We start from the raw sequence: 13709 nt of genomic DNA, 5'->3' as shown, positions 1-13709 counted from the left end.
CTGTAATACCGTGATTTTTAGGCCTTTGCTCCCTTGAGCATTGTTTGTTTCATTAACTACAACATATTTTTCAAGGTGAGACAACAAAAAAACACCCAGGCTCTTGAAGGTTATTAGGCGTACCTGTCGAGTTTCCGAAGTCCACGCGTAACCAGCGATTCTGTCCCAGTTCTTTCATTGCAGTTTGTGACTTGTAATGCAATTTTTATAATGGACAAAAAACTACTACAAATCCCATAATGCAAAGACAAACCTGGACTGGAGCAGCTAGCCATGCATGGACCTGGGAGACTTGGCAGAATCGGCTCTGTGACAATAGAAGTCTTTAAAGGGGATCCTTATGAACAGTGTGTACTGCTTGTAATCTGGTGTGCATGGAATTTTCTAGTAGGGTAAATAGATCAGGTAAAGAGGCTCAAGGTATGTCTCCCTATAGTCTGGCCATCTCTCTCTCCAAGGTTCTTCTCTGTCGCAGGGAAGAGAGCATCTCTCGCGAGGCAATAAGTCTTATTAGAGGATTGAAAATGGTGAAAAGTTCAACCTTAACTCTGCTTTTACTGATCGAAAGGTCACTTGTCAACATGTTATGTCCTACTTTGAGGAATTTTCAGACTGGCTAACCTGTGACCTTTCATTCACCAGTCTTGGTAAAACCTTCAAAGATTTTGGCATCGAACGCAACCATCTGAATGTCAACCATGATCGATTCAGGGTCATCTTCAGCCCCCTTAGCATCAACCATAAGTAACTCAATATTGACGAGGATCAACTTAGCGTTGACTAAGCCCAGGGTATGTCCTCCAAGAGCTGCTTGAAACCAGCCAGATGCTTAACAACATCTTCAACCTCTTCAGCGTCTTTTACAATCACTTCTCCACTGACTAGACTATCAACATTGGCCTCATCAGCTATCACTGCTACCACTGCCAGGGGAACTTTGTCCCTACTGGTGGGACCTTGTACCTTGTACTTTTGGTCATGGAGATTTCGGACATTACGGGGCATATTTCTGAGCCCCTTGTGCCGCCCTTGCACCACCTGTGACACAACAGCAGTCCAAACCTTTTAACCCTATCCATGAGCCCACTCAAAGCCACAGTGCTTTGAATTACTTCACGTATATGGAGTAAGGCAGGCAGCGCAAGTCGCCTTACCCTGCGCTCATGAGGCGTTCCATGGGCGTTGCATTGGTTGCACCTCCCTTGGATTTTGATGCATTCCCAGATTTACTAGGACACGTTAACTGAGGATGCACCAAAACCTTACACCTCCCAAGAAGAGGCGCAACGAGGAGAAATAACTTCATTTTTTCCTCTATCTATGTGTGCTACATAGGTAAGCGCCTCTCGTGCAGGAAGGTGCCACTTCCTGCACAAAAACACACATGCCGACAACACAGACACCCTTGCACCATGATACAAGTGTGCCTTTGTTGGCACTAGGCTTCCGAAATGAAATGACACAAGCGCAGAGGAAAGGACAAGAATGCGCTGTATTGGATATATACATTGCATTCCTGCCCTTTCACGTTGATGCAGGGCAGTATGCGACTTGCTGCACCACCCTATGTCAAAATCCCATATACATGGGCCTGTGTCTGGAAACAGCTTTGAGGAGGAAGTGTTAAACAACGCTGGAAGGGAGAGTGAAACCATTCTTCTCTATTGCATCACCTGAAATATGGACCATTGAGTGTTTGGTCCCAGCTCTACCACGTCCAGTGCATGCTTCCTGCCAAGCTCTCCCTACCTCCTGCACATCCACACCATGGGTGTCTAAATATTCCAGAGTGACAACTGTCAACTCTGTCCACACTGACCAGGCTGGGTCCTTACTAATCTCCAGGATAGAGACCTAAGATACTGTTCTTGAAGATTTCTGTTTCCACATCTTCTCCGGACCTTGGGATGGGCGATCAGACTCATGGTGAAACTCTCAATTTTAGCAACACAGGAAGATGATGGATGGAATGCCGGAACATTTTAAACATTCACCCCCACTCACAGATCTGAGTTAAATCCATTGTTTATTTGCTCACCAATTCAATTCCATTCAATTCAAGAAGTCTTGTAGAGCATGGCTTGTCACCCCGGTGGATCTCCAGGCACTGTTGGGGACCTCAGAGCCAGGTCTTGAGCTGCTTTCTGAAATCCTTCGGGGAGGGGGAGGTGTGCAAGTGGAGGGGGTGGTCGTTCCAGGATCTGGCATCGAGGTAGGAGAAGGCATGTCCTCCGCAGCAGTCACAGCAGATGTGGAGACGTGGGCCAGGGCGAGGGTGGAGGAAAGGAATCTGGTTGGTTGGTGGAATGTCAGGCTGTTGTTTAAGCAGGCTGGTCCGGTTTTGCGGAGGGCTTTGTAGGTGTGTGTGAGGAGCTTGAAGAGGCATCTTTCCTGGACGGGGAGCCAGTGGTGGTCCCTGAGGTGAGGGCTGATGCTGATTCTTCTGGGGTGGTTAAGAATAAGTCTTGATGCTGAGTTCTAGATGGTCTGGAGTTGATTCAGGAGCTGTTCTGTGGTTCCGGTATAAAGTGCATTGTGTAGTCAAGGAGGCTGGAGATGAGTGTAGGAGGCTGGACTGGCTTGTAGTGAGTACCAAGGGGTACTTGCACCTTGCACCAGGACCAGTTATCCCTTATTAGTGTATAGGGTGTCTAGCAGCTTAGGCTGATAGATAATGGTAGCTTAGCAGAGCAGCTTAGGCTGAACTAGGAGACGTGTGAAGCTACTACAGTACCACCTAGTGTCATATGCACAATATCATAAGAAAACACAATACACAGTTATACTAAAAATAAAGGTACTTTATTTTTATGACAATATGCCAAAGTATCTCAGAGTGTACCCTCAGTGAGAGGATAGGAAATATACACAAGATATATATACACAATAGCAAAAATATGCAGTATAGTCTTAGAAAACAGTGCAAACAATGTATAGTTACAATAGGATGCAATGGGGAAACATAGGGATAGGGGCAACACAAACCATATACTCCAAAAGTGGAATGCGAACCACGAATGGACCCCAAACCTATGTGACCTTGTAGAGGGTCGCTGGGACTATTAGAAAATAGTGAGAGTTAGAAAAATAACCCTCCCCAAGACCCTGAAAAGTGAGTGCAAAGTGCACTAAAGTTCCCCTAAGGACAAAGAAGTTGTGTTAGAGGAATAATGCAGGAAAGACACAAACCAACAATTCAACAACTGTGGATTTCCAATCTAGGGTACCTGTGGAACAAGGGGACCAAGTCCAAAAGTCACAAGCAAGTCGGAGATGGGCATATGCCCAGGAAATGCCAGCTGTGGATGCAAAGAAGCTTCTACTGGACAGAAGAAGCTGAGGTTTCTGCAGGAACGAAAAGGGCTAGAGACTTTCCCTTTGGTAGACGGATCCCACTCGCCGTGGAGAGTCGTGCAGAAGTGGTTTCCTGCCGAAAGAATGCCAACAAGCCTTGCTAGCTGCAAATCGTGCGGTTAGCGTTTTTGGACGCTGCTGTGGCCCTGGAGGGACCAGGAGGTAGCAAATTGGACCAGGAGAGAGAGGGGACGTCGAGCAAGACAAGGAGCCCTCTCAGCAGCAGGTAGCACCCGGAGAAGTGCCAGAAACAGGCACTACGAGGATGCGTGAAACGGTGCTCACCCGAAGTCGCACAAAGGAGTCCCACGTCTCCGGAGACCAACTTAGAAAGTCGTGCAATGCAGGTTAGAGTGGCGTCGACCCAGGCTTGGCTGTGCACAAAGGATTTCCGCCGGAAGTGCACAGGGGCCGGAGTAGCTGCAAAAGTCGCGGTTCCCAGCAATGCAGCCCAGCGAGGTGAGGCAAGGACTTACCTCCACCAAACTTGGACTGAAGGGTCACTGGACTGTGGGGGTCACTTAGACAGAGTCGCTGGATTCGAGGGACCTCGCTCGTCGTGCTGAGAGGAGACCCAAGGGACCGGTAATGCAGCTTTTTGGTGCCTGCGGTTGCAGGGGGAAGATTCCGTCGACCCACAGGAGATTTCTTCGGAGCTTCTGGTGCAGAGAGGAGGCAGACTACCCCCACAGCATGCACAAGCAGGAAAACAGTCGAGAAGGCGGCAGGATCAGCGTTACAGAGTTGCAGTAGTCGTCTTTGCTACTATGTTGCAGGTTTGCAGGCTTCCAGCGCGGTCAGCAGTCGATTACTTGGCAGAAGGTGAAGAGAGAGATGCAGAGGAACTCGGATGAGCTCTTGCATTCGTTATCTAAAGTTTCCCCAGAGACAGAGACCCTAAATAGCCAGAAAAGAGGGTTTGGCTACTTAGGAGAGAGGATAGGCTAGCAACACCTGAAGGAGCCTATCACAAGGAGTCTCTGACGTCACCTGGTGGCACTGGCCACTCAGAGCAGTCCAGTGTGCCAGCAGCACCTCTGTTTCCAAGATGGCAGAGGTCTGGAGCACACTGGAGGAGCTCTGGACACCTCCCAGGGGAGGTGCAGGTCAGGGGAGTGGTCACTCCCCTTTCCTTTGTCCAGTTTCGCGCCAGAGCAGGGCTAAGGGGTCCCCTGAACCGGTGTAGACTGGCTTATGCAGAATTGGGCACATCTGTGCCCAAGAAAGCATTTCCAGAGGCTGGGGGAGGCTACTCCTCCCCTGCCTTCACACCATTTTCCAAAGGGAGAGGGTGTCACACCCTCTCTCAGAGGACGTTCTTTGTTCTGCCATCCTGGGCCAGGCCTGGCTGGACCCCAGGAGGGCAGATGCCTGTCTGAGGGGTTGGCAGCAGCAGCAGCTGCAGTGAAAGCCCAGGAAGGGCAGTTTGGCAGTACCAGGGTCTGTGCTACAGACCACTGGGATCATGGGATTGTGCCAACTATGCCAGGATGGTATAGAGGGGGCAATTCCATGATCATAGACATGTTACATGGCCATATTCGGAGTTACCATTGTGAAGCTACATATAGGTAGTGACCTATATGTAGTGCACGCGTGTAATGGTGTCCCCGCACTCACAAAGTTCAGGGAATTGGCTCTGAACAATGTGGGGGCACCTTGGCTAGTGCCAGGGTGCCCTCACACTAAGTAACTTTGCACCTAACCTTTACCAGGTAAAGGTTAGACATATAGGTGACTTATAAGTTACTTAAGTGCAGTGTAAAATGGCTGTGAAATAACGTGGACGTTATTTCACTCAGGCTGCAGTGGCAGGCCTGTGTAAGAATTGTCAGAGCTCCCTATGGGTGGCAAAAGAAATGCTGCAGCCCATAGGGATCTCCAGGAACCCCAATACCCTGGGTACCTCAGTACCATATACTAGGGAATTATAAGGGTGTTCCAGTAAGCCAATGTGAATTGGTAAAATGGTCACTAGCCTGTTAGTGACAATTTGAAAGAGATGAAAGAGCATAACCACTGAGGTTCTGGTTAGAAGAGCTTCAGTGAGACAGTTAGTCACTACACAGGTAACACATTCAGGCACACTTATGAGCACTGGGGCCCTGGGTTACCAGGGTCCCAGTGACACATACAACTAAAACAACATATATACAGTGAAAAAATGGGGGTAACATGCCAGGCAAGATGGTACTTTCCTACACAACCCCCCCCAAACGAAGGACAATAAGACTAGCCATGACCTGATGAGTCTTCATTGTCTAAGTGGAAATATCTGGAGAGTCCATCTGCATTGGAGTGGCTACTCCCAGGTCTATGTTCCACTGTATAGTCCATTCCCTGTAGGGATATGGACCACCTCAACAATTTAGGATTTTCACCTTTCATTTGTTTTAGCCAAAGTAGAGGTTTGTGGTCTGTCTGAACAATGAAGTGAGTGCCAAACAGGTATGGCCTCAACTTCTTCAGTGCCGAGACCACAGCAAAGGCCTCCCTCTCAATGGCAGACCAACGTTTTTCTCTAGGGGTCAACCTCCTACTAATAAAAGCAACAGGTTGATCCTGGCCCTCAGAATTAAGTTGTGATAGGACTGCCCCTACTCCTAATTCAGATGCATCAGTTTGGACATAGAATTTTTTAGAGTAACAAGGGCTTTTCAGGACAGGTGCAGAGCACATGGCCTGCTTCAGCTCCTCAAAAGCTTTCTGACAGTTTGCTGTCCATAATACCTTTTTAGGCATTTTTTTGGATGTGAGGTCATTAAGAGAGGCTGCAATGGAGCCATAGTTCTTAATGAACCTCCTGTAATACCCAGTGAGGCCTAGGAAGGCTCTCACCTGAATCTGAGTAGTAGGGGGAACCCAATCAATAATTGTTTGGATTTTCCCCTGAAGTGGTGCAATCTGTTCCCCACCAATAAGGTGTCCCAGATAAACCACCTTCCCCTGCCCTATCTGGCACTTTGAAGCCTTGATAGTGAGGCCTGCCTTCTGCAGGGCCTCCAAAACTTTCCATAGGTGGACCAGGTGATCATCCCAGCTGGAGCTAAAGACAGCTATATCGTCCAAATATGCTGCACTGAAAGCTTCCAGCCCTTGCAGGACTGTGTTCACCAACCTTTGAAAAGTGGCAGGTGCATTTTTCAAACCAAAAGGCATTACAGTAAACTGGTAATGTCCTCCAATGATTGAAAATGCAGTTTTAGGTTTAGCATCTTCTGACAATTTGATCTGCCAATACCCTGCAGTCAAATCAAAAGTGCTTAGATACTTGGCAGATGCCAGTGTATCTATGAGCTCATCTGCCCTGGGTATAGGGTGAGCATCAGTTTTGGTTACCAAGTTGAGACCTCTATAGTCTACACAAAACCGCATTTCCTTCTTTCCATCTTTGGAATGGGGTTTTGGTACAAGTACCACAGGAGAAGCCCATGGACTTTCAGAGTGCTCAACCACTCCTAGTTCTAACATTTTCTGCACCTCTTGCTTTATGCAGTCCCTGACATGGTCAGGCTGCCTATAGATCTTACTTTTGACAGGTAAACTGTCTCCAGTATCTATAGTGTGCTCACACCAAGACGTGGTACCTGGCACAGTAGAGAAGAGTTCAGAGAATTGATCTAGGAGATTTATGCAATGGTCTTTCTGTTCAGCAGTAAGACAATCAGCCAAAACTACACCTTCCACAAGAGCATCTTGTTCTGTGGAAGAGAAGAGATCAGGTAGATGATCACTGTCTTCTTCCTGTCCCTCATCAGTTGCCATGAGCAGGGTGAGATCAGCCCTGTCATAGTAGGGTTTCAGGCGGTTGACATGGAGCACCCTAAGGGGACTCCTGGCAGTGCCTAAGTCAACTAAATAGGTGACTTCTCCCTTCTTTTCAACAATTGTGTGGGGTCCACTCCATTTATCTTGGAGTGCTCTTGGGGCCACAGGCTCCAAGACCCACACTTTCTGCCCTGGTTGGTACTGAACCAAAACAGCCTTCTGATCATGCAATTGCTTCTGGAGCTCTTGGCTGGCCTGAAGGTTTTTGCTGGCCTTTTTCATGTACTCAGCCATCCTTGATCTGAGGCCAAATACATAATCCACAATATCCTGCTTAGGAGCTTTTAAAGGTTGTTCCCAACCCTCCTTTACAAGTGTGAGTGGACCCCTAACAGGGTGTCCAAAAAGAAGTTCAAAGGGGCTGAAGCCCACTCCTTTCTGGGGTACCTCCCTGTAGGCAAAAAGGAGGCATGGTAGAAGGATATCCCATCTCCTGCGGAGTTTTTCAGGGAGACCCATAATCATGCCTTTGAGAGTTTTATTAAATCTCTCCACCAGTCCATTTGTTTGTGGATGATAGGGTGTTGTGAACTTGTAAGTTACACCAAACTCCTTCCACATGGCCTTTAAGTATGCAGACATGAAATTGCTTCCCCTGTCTGATACTACTTCCTTTGGGAAGCCCACCCTGGAAAATATTCCCAGGAGGGCCTTTGCCACTGCAGGTGCTGTAGTGGTCCTTAAAGAAATAGCTTCAGGATATCTTGTGGCATGGTCCACTACCACCAAGATAAACCTATTGCCTGAAGCAGTAGGAGGGTCAAGGGGACCAACTATGTCAACCCCTACCCTTTCAAAGGGAACCCCAACCACAGGCAGTGGGATAAGGGGTGCCTTTGGGGTGCCACCTGTCTTGCCACTGGCTTGACAGGTTTCACAGGACTTACAAAATTCCTTTGTGTCCTCAGACATTAGGCCAATGAAACAGGGGAACAAGCCTGTCCCAAGTTTTCATTTGTCCTAGATGCCCAGCTAGGGGAATGTCATGTGCCAGGGTTAGGAGGAACTTTCTGTACTCCTGAGGAATCACTAATCTCCTGGCAGCTCCAGGTTTAGGATCCCTATGCTCAGTGTACAAGAGGTTGTCCTCCCAGTAAACTCTGTGAGAGTCACTGACATCCCCATTAGCTTGTTTGACAGCTTGCTGTCTGAGACCCTCTAATGTGGGACAGGTTTGCTGTGCCACACTCAGCTCCTCTCTGGCAGGCCCCCCTTCACCCAAAAGCTCAGCAGTGTCTGCTTCCAGCTCCTCTGGTGTAGGTTCTGCACAGGGAGGGAATTCTTCTTCCTCAGAAGTTGAATCCACTGTAGAGGGAGGGATAGTGGGAAGTGGTTTGCTTCTACTAGCCCTAGCTTTAGGGAGCACTTGGTCCATTGTTCCAGGATCCAAGCTTCCCTGTCCTTTTTGCTTTTTGGCCTGAGCCCTTGTCAAAGCAAAAATATGCCCTGGGATGCCCAGCATTGCTGCATGGGCCTCCAACTCCACATCTGACCAAGCTGATGTCTCCAAATCATTCCCTAATAGACAGTCTACAGGTAAATCTGAAGCTACCACAACTTTCTTTGTACCAGTAACCCCCCCCCAGTTGAGATTAACAACAGCCATGGGGTGGCTAAGTGTGTTGTTGTCAGCATCGGTTACTTGGTACTGGTGACCAAGTAGGTGTTGTTCAGGGTGGACCAGTTTCTCTATGACCATAGTCACACTGGCTCCAGTGTCCCTGTAGGCCTGAACCTCAACACCATTTATTAGGGGTAGCTGCTTGTACTTATCCATATTAAGGGGATAAGCAACTAAGGTGGCTAAATCAATAGCCCCCTCAGAGACTAACACAGCCTCTGTGGCCTCCCTAACAAGGCCAACCCCAACTAAGTTACCAATAGTGAGCCCAGCTACTCCCTTGGATTGGCTATTAGTAGGTTTGCTCCCACCACCACTGCTATTAGTAGGGACACTAGGGGTAGCAGTAGGGGTTGTAGTGGTAGGAGCATTGGTGCTTTTCTTTGGACAACTGGGATCTGTTGTCCAATGGCCTTTTATTTTACATAAATAGCACCATGGTTTCTTTTCCTTGTTCTGATTAAAAGAGGATTTGGGCCCACCACCCCCACCAGAGTGTTTTTGTGGGCCTGATGAAGACTCATTTTTAGATTTGTCCCCACCCTTGTCAGAAGACTTACCATCCTTCTTTTTGTTGCCATCTTTGTCACCCCCTGTATGAACTTTTCTGTTCACCCTTGTTCTGACCCATTTGTCTGCCTTCTTTCCCAATTCTTGGGGAGAGGTCAGATCAGAGTCCACCAAGTACTGGTGCAACAAATCAGACACACAATTATTAAGAATATGCTCTCTCAGGATTAAGTTATACAGGCTGTCATAATCAGTAACTTTACTGCCATGTAACCACCCCTCCAAGGCCTTCACTGAATGGTCAATGAAATCAACCCAGTCTTGTGAAGACTCCTTTTTGGTCTCTCTGAACTTTATCCTGTATTGTTCAGTGGTTAAGCCATAACCATCCAGGAGTGCATTCTTAAGAACTTGGAAATTATTAGCATCATTTTCTTTCACAGTAAGGAGCCTATCCCTACCTTTTCCACTAAATGATAGCCATAGGATAGCAGCCCACTGCCTTTGAGGGACATCCTGTACAACACAGGCCCTCTCAAGTGCAGCAAAACACTTGTTAATGTCATCCCCCTCCTTATAAGGGGGAACTATCTTGTGCAGATTCCTGGAATCATGCTCTTTTGCAGGATGACTATGGGGAATACTGCTGCTGCCACCATGGGTTTCTAAACCCAACTTCTGTCTTTCCTTCTCTAGTTCAAAAGACTGTCTATTCAAATCCAGCTGTTGCTTTTTAAGCTTCAGTCTGGTTTGTTCCACCCTCAACTTATTGAGTTCCCTCTCTAACATTCTGTCATCAGGGTTGGTGGGAGGGACATTCCTAGATACAGAGGTATGATGGGAATGAACAGAAGGAGACCTGTCCCTTACAGAAGCCACCCTAACAGCTTGGCTAACAGAAACATTACTACCAGTATGGTGAGAATAAATGCTTTTGCTATGATGTGAGACAACACTATTTGTATGGTGTGGCTCATCATCATTACCAACTATGCTAGACTGTCTAGTAATGGGCAGGCTAGGAAGTTTCTTTCCTGAATCTTTTCCTGGGGGAGTCCCTGAATCAGATTGGGAACTATTAGGTACTTTTTCAACAGATGGGGCACCTATAGCCTTATCTTGTTCTCTAAGCATGTTAAGTAACAGTTCCAAGGAAGGATTCTTCCCTACACTCAAATCTCTCTCTATGCAGAGACTCCTTGCTCCTTTCCAGCTAAGGTGATCATATGCAAGTTTGGACAGATCAACATTTTGGCCTGTGCCAGACATTTTTAGAGAGAGTTAAAGTGATAGAAAAAGAGAAAAAAGTTTTCAGAACTTTTTGGAAAGACAGAAAAAAACTTTTTAAACTTTTAAGAACTTTTTGAAAGTTTAGAAGTACTTTTCAGCACTTAGAAAAGAGTGAAAAGAGGAAACGCAAAACTTTTTGGCTATGTGTATATACACTGACCTTGTTTTGTATATTTTTCTCTTATGAAAAGTACAATGACAAGAGTGGTAAGTAGTCTCAAAGCACTTATCCCACCGCTGCACAACCAATGTAGGAGGCTGGACTGGCTTATAGTGAGTACCAAGGGGTACTTGCACCTTGCACCAGGCCCAGTTATCCCTTATTAGTGTATAGGGTGTCTAGCAGCTTAGGCTGATAGATAATGGTAGCTTAGCAGAGCAGCTTAGGCTGAACTAGGAGACGTGTGAAGCTACTACAGTACCACCTAGTGTCATATGCACAATATCATAAGAAAACACAATACACAGTTATACTAAAAATAAAGGTACTTTATTTTTATGACAATATGCCAAAGTATCTCAGAGTGTACCCTCAGTGAGAGGATAGGAAATATACACAAGATATATATACACAATAGCAAAAATATGCAGTATAGTCTTAGAAAACAGTGCAAACAATGTATAGTTACAATAGGATGCAATGGGGAAACATAGGGATAGGGGCAACACAAACCATATACTCCAAAAGTGGAATGCGAACCACAAATGGACCCCAAACCTATGTGACCTTGTAGAGGGTCGCTGGGACTATTAGAAAATAGTGAGAGTTAGAAAAATAACCCTCCCCAAGACCCTGAAAAGTGAGTGCAAAGTGCACTAAAGTTCCCCTAAGGACAAAGAAGTCGTGTTAGAGGAATAATGCAGGAAAGACACAAACCAACAATGCAACAACTGTGGATTTCCAATCTAGGGTACCTGTGGAACAAGGGGACCAAGTCCAAAAGTCACAAGCAAGTCGGAGATGGGCATGTGCCCAGGAAATGCCAGCTGTGGATGCAAAGAAGCTTCTACTGGACAGAAGAAGCTGAGGTTTCTGCAGGAACGAAAAGGGCTAGAGACTTCCCCTTTGGTGGACGGAACCCACTCGCCCTGGAGAGTCGTGCAGAAGTGTTTTCCCGCCGAAAGAATGCCAACAAGCCTTGCTAGCTGCAAATCGTGCAGTTAGCGTTTTTGGACGCTGCTGTGGCCCTGGAGGGACCAGGAGGTCGCAAATTGGACCAGGAGAGAGAGGGGACGTCGAGCAAGACAAGGAGCCCTCTCAGCAGCAGGTAGCTCCCGAAGAAGTGCCAGAAACAGGCACTACGAGGATGCGTGAAACGGTGCTCACCCGAAGTCGCACAAAGGAGTCCCACGTCGCCGGAGACCAACTTAGAAAGTCGTGCAATGCAGGTTAGAGTGCCGTGGACCCAGGCTTGGCTGTGCACAAAAGATCTCCGCCGGAAGTGCACAGGGGCCGGAGTAGCTGCAAAAGTCTCGGTTCCCAGCAATGCAGCCCAGCGAGGTGAGGCAAGGACTTACCTCCACCAAACTTGGACTGAAGAGTCACTGGACTGTGGGGGTCACTTGGACAGAGTCGCTGGATTCGAGGGACCTCGCTCGTCGTGCTGAGAGGAGACCCAAGGGACCGGTAATGCAGCTTTTTGGTGCCTGCGGTTGCAGGGGGAAGATTCCGTCGACCCACAGGAGATTTCTTCGGAGCTTCTGGTGCAGAGAGGAGGCAGACTACCCCCACAGCATGCACAAGCAGGAAAACAGTCGAGAAGGCGGCAGGATCAGCGTTACAGAGTTGCAGTAGTCGTCTTTGCTACTATGTTGCAGGTTTGCAGGCTTCCAGCGCGGTCAGCAGTCGATTCCTTGGCAGAAGGTGAAGAGAGAGATGCAGAGGAACTCGGATGTGCTCTTGCATTCGTTATCTAAAGTTTCCCTAGAGAGAGAGACCCTAAATAGCCAGAAAAGAGGGTTTGGCTACTTAGGAGAGAGGATAGGCTAGCAACACCTGAAGGAGCCTATCACAAGGAGTCTCTGACGTCACCTGGTGGCACTGGCCACTCAGAGCAGTCCAGTGTGCCAGCAGCACCTCTGTTTCCAAGATGGCAGAGGTCTGGAGCACACTGGAGGAGCTCTGGACACCTCCCAGGGGAGGTGCAGGTCAGGGGAGTGGTCACTCCCCTTTCCTTTGTCCAGTTTCGCGCCAGAGCAGGGCTAAGGGGTCCCCTGAACCGGTGTAGACTGGCTTATGCAGAATTGGGCACATCTGTGCCCAAGAAAGCATTTCCAGAGGCTGGGGGAGGCTACTCCTCCCCTGCCTTCACACCATTTTCCAAAGGGAGAGGGTGTCACACCCTCTCTCAGAGGAAGTTCTTTGTTCTGCCATCCTGGGCCAGGCCTGGCTGGACCCCAGGAGGGCAGATGCCTGTCTGAGGGGTTGGCAGCAGCAGCAGCTGCAGTGAAACCCCAGGAAGGGCAGTTTGGCAGTACCAGGGTCTGTGCTACAGACCACTGGGATCATTGATTGTGCCAACTATGCTAGGATAGTATAGAGGGGGCAATTCCATGATCATAGACATGTTACATGGCCATATTCGGAGTAACCATTGTGAAGCTACATATAGGTAGTGACCTATATGTAGTGCACGCGTGTAATGGTGTCCCCGCACTCACAAAGTTCAGGGAATTGGCTCTGAACAATGTGGGGGCACCTTGGCTAGTGCCAGGGTGCCCTCACACTAAGTAACTTTGCACCTAACCTTTACCAGGTAAAGGTTAGACATATAGGTGACTTATAAGTTACTTAAGTGCAGTGTAAAATGGCTGTGAAATAACGTGGACATTATTTCACTCAGGCTGCAGTGGCAGGCCTGTGTAAGAATTGTCAGAGCTCCCTATGGGTGGCAAAAGAAATGCTGCAGCCCATAGGGATCTCCTGGAACCCCAATACCCTGGGTACCTCAGTACCATATACTAGGGAATTATAAGGGTGTTCCAGTAAGCCAATGTAAATTGGTAAAATGGTCACTAGCCTGTTAGTGACAATTTGAAAGAGATGAGAGAGCATAACCACTGAGGTTCTGGTTAGCAGAGCCTCAGTGAGACAGTTAGTCACTAC

The 13709-nt window shown here is 47.9% G+C and overlaps 1 protein-coding gene across 3 annotated transcripts in view; it reads left to right on the top strand.

The window, feature by feature from the left end:
- The window catches only part of CA9 (carbonic anhydrase 9), a 324823-nt gene that overhangs the window by 269494 nt on the left and 41620 nt on the right, over positions 1–13709 (top strand). The window lies entirely within an intron of this gene.

The sequence above is a fragment of the Pleurodeles waltl genome, chromosome 1_2 (genome assembly GCF_031143425.1).
Source record: "Pleurodeles waltl isolate 20211129_DDA chromosome 1_2, aPleWal1.hap1.20221129, whole genome shotgun sequence".
In the NCBI taxonomy this organism is placed as follows: domain Eukaryota; kingdom Metazoa; phylum Chordata; class Amphibia; order Caudata; family Salamandridae; genus Pleurodeles; species Pleurodeles waltl.
This window is presented reverse-complemented; position numbering and strand designations above follow the sequence as displayed.